The sequence below is a fragment of the Octodon degus genome, unplaced genomic scaffold (assembly GCF_000260255.1).
Source record: "Octodon degus isolate 3935 unplaced genomic scaffold, OctDeg1.0 scaffold00378, whole genome shotgun sequence".
Taxonomy (NCBI): Eukaryota; Metazoa; Chordata; class Mammalia; order Rodentia; family Octodontidae; genus Octodon; species Octodon degus.
In genome coordinates, this window is record NW_004524954.1 from 847,011 (window position 1) to 850,859 (window position 3,849).

Here is a 3,849-nt window from a genome sequence, read left to right on the forward strand (position 1 = left end):
AGTTAGTTAGTTAGTTTGTTCACGTGTAAGACTTAAAAAAGGCATTCACTGGTTAAAACAATTCCCCAAGGGCAGATAAAAATCCTGTCAGCTTAAAAATGTTCTAAAGACACTTACTACACATTATCCAATAGCTGTGGGCCTATATATAGAGCCAGGTCTTGTATTTGTGACTTAAAACTCAGCCTTAGTGTTAAGCAGTTCCCCTTGCTTACAGTGGGGGCCACATCCAAAACACTGAATGGAACATTGGTTTAATCTGACTGAATGCTATATATTTTATGAGAAGTACATAAGTTCATCTGGTTTATTTCTCAGGTAACTCAGGTATTTCATGCTCATAGTTATTACAGGTGTGATCTCTCTTAACTAAAGCTAGAGAGACTTATAGAAAACTATCAGACTCTATAAAGGGGTCTAAAGCCAGTAAGCTGCAATTGCTATTCCTTTAAAAAGTTTCTAACTTTCCTGTTTGAATACTTATGTTTTTATTATACATGCTGTAATTTCTCAGAAAATTTATTTCTTAGAAGATATCAAAACCTAGGTAATCATACAGGTAAAACTTGCAGTAAATATATTTGATTACTTTTAGATTCCGTTTACTGGTATTCATCAGATTTTGTCTATATAAATATAGTAATGCCTTAACTAACCACCTCATACAGTCCAGGTGAGCTGAACCTTCTCAGTGTTTCCTACCTCATTAGAAGTGAAGCTATCTTCATGTTCCTTGGACATGGCTGATTGCCCTCAAAGATGCTTCCTTTATCAGTCTAATTCTATGCCAGAAAATTCACCACAGAGGAAGTTTCCCTCCTATTCCTTGAGCAAGACTGCCTTCAGGAGGTCTTAAAACCAAAATGTTATCTTTTTCAGTGGGCTCCGGATATCTGGCACAAGCTGCAGAAGTTAGAAGGGTTTTCAGGAATGAATTTGTCTGAGTTGAGGTGTTTCATAGTAGAAAGGATACAGAATGGAATCATAGACAGAAAATGAGAATAGCGATACTAGCAACCTACAGGAATGAAGGTCAGTCAGGAAACGGGAAAATTTAATGTTTCCAAGGAACCAGAGAGAAGGGGCATTTCAAGCAAAAAATGTTCAAAGCTGGTAGAGAAGGAAAAAAGAAAGTGTTCATGATGAAGTCAGAGGAAATGTCAGATTGAGGTAGTCATGGGTTTTCCCCTTTCAGCCTCAGGGAAACCATGCTAACTGCCAATACAAGGGGAAAGCCTGTTAAACTAAACACTCATGCAGTTACCCAACCAGTGTCAGTTACCCAACAAGTGGACCCACTTGCAAACTGGAAAATACTCAGTGTTTTCCATAGATCCTGTAATTCATGTGCCCCAGTAATAATAAAATTGGCCAGTTTCCTTGAGACAGTACCTAATGGATATGGAAGATTAAAAAAAAGGGATTAAACCCCATGTATCAGAGATCTCTGTTAATGGACCTAAAAAAAACTCTAAGTAGGCTTTTTGTAATTATGAACTTTAAAATGCAGTGTGCTCAAGAGACAGCTCAGTGGTATAAGTGCCTGACTGGCAAGTGCAAGGTCCTGAGTTCGATTCCCTAATACCACAATAAATAAATAAATAAATAAATAAATAAATAAATAAATAAATAAAATGTTATGACATTCCAGATCCTTCTAATGTCTTAATAGCTGTTGAAAATTTTAGATATGAAATCAATGGTAGGTAAGATGCTGAGATTCCCTGGACCTTATCTTTATCATTTTTATGGGAAGTTATTACTGTCTACTTCATACAAATCTTTGACTAAATTCATAATTACCCTGTTGACGTGCTTATTTGCCTCATGCATGTTTATTTGTTTGGCTTTGTCTCCTCCAGACTCAAAACTATTAACCTATTCAGGATAAAAATGTGTGGTGTCTATTGAGGGCCTTTAGATAGAACCTCTGGATAGTATCTCAGACTTCTGGTCAACAAGTACAACTCCTTTCAGCCTGAAGAAGCCAGAGTGGTCATTGTCCATGGTTCCCTCATGGCAGTTCAGGTTACTTCTTCAGAGGGAGCAATGTTGTAGGCAGATGAATTAGATAGAAATATTCTAGGCAGTCATAGAGGGCCAGGCCTCCAAGGAGACAATATGGAAGACAAAGTGATTCTGGAACTTGGAAGAAATAGGCGCTCCCATATGGGCCATACCTCAAAACAAAAGAGGAAAGAAATACAGCTAGATGCTTCCCTAGGGATGGGCATCAGGGGTTAATATTCTAAATAGGTATCAATCACGTTGAAAGAGCCCAAATGAATCACTAGCCCAACACCTAACAGGAAAAAACTCTGTCCCATATACATGCCTGCTTGCTACGTAACTCACTTCTTCATTTGGCCCTGGACTCAATCAATTTTACCTAAGCAATGGTGCTTGTAATCACATTGGTGGACCATAGTTTTGTCCCACCTCTTACCCACCTAAGCAAGTTCCCTTGTTGTCCACCACCTTAGACTTACCTCACCACATGGTTTTGTTGTATAAGGGTCCCTGGAAGAGACAGTTTCCTGGGGATTACCTACTTGGGGCCCCTTCTGTTCCTCTATTGGACAGAAGCTTTCTTTTCCCCAATAAATATATTCTGCTCAGATAAAAATTAGGAGTTTGGGCTACATAATACTGACTTCATGCAGTAGGTCCATTATGGGGAAATATCCGGCCAGATTTGATACAAGTTTTTGAGACAAAAAGAGCAGTCAGAAGAAAAAAAAACTGATCCAAGTCATGGGTTTTCATTGTCCTTTTCATAAAGTCTTATTTGTGTGCCTTGCATGAAGGGGAAGGCATCAAAAGGCTTTTTCTCTGTTCATTAACTTTTTGGCATCAATAGAAACCCTCTCAGCTATGACTAACTAGTCTGTTTCTTACTGTACTTCTCTGTTGTGTCAAAAGCAGCATGATCCTGAAAGTAAAGGAAGATAGACAAGCTGAATAGGAGACATTTCTTATAGAAATGCTGATCTTTAGTTTTCCAGTGTAATGTAAAATGGTGTATTGGACTTTTTGGCAAATATGCAATACATTTACTAAGAGAACACTAAAAAGTAGGAAGTGTTTAGGAAATTTTGTCATTTTAAATACAGTAGTTCTGAGAAATAGATTTAACTCATCTCTTTTATAAAAATTTACATTAATTTGTATCATGTTTGTCTTTTGTCTGTTCTTTTGTCTCAAATAATTGTATCAAATGTAAATCATATCATTACACTGATAGTAATATTAATTCCTCTATCAACTGTTGACACAAAAATTTATAGTCATACACATAAATACCCCACTATATTTTGTACCATACAATAAATTTCCAAAACAACAGCATTTCAGTAAATTATTATTGGTTGAAAGATGTCAAGTTATGAAAAAGTGCATTTTGAATCACATGCATTCTCCGTTCTTTCACTCAGACCTGTTTTTTTATTACTTGATCATCATTTTCATATAGATTAACAAATCATTATGCATGCATCAAAATCATGCTTAAAAATCTGATTAGCTGAAGATAGCTACATTTTGTGCAATTTCATTTTCCCAAGAAACATTTTCAAGCTACACCGCTGATTTGAATCATTAAGTAACATAATTCTTTGAAAATTAAATCAGACCATTTCTCAAATCACTATTTTGTCTCAACACTATGTTTAGTGATACACATTTAAAATTTTTATAGGAGAGATGAGATGTATCTATTTGTCAGAGCCACTGTGACTCTTTAAAATGACAAAATTTCCTGGAAACTTCCTTTTTTAATGTTCTCTTGGTAAATATATCACATATTTATCAAAAAATATAATATGCTATTTTACATTACACTTTAATGGA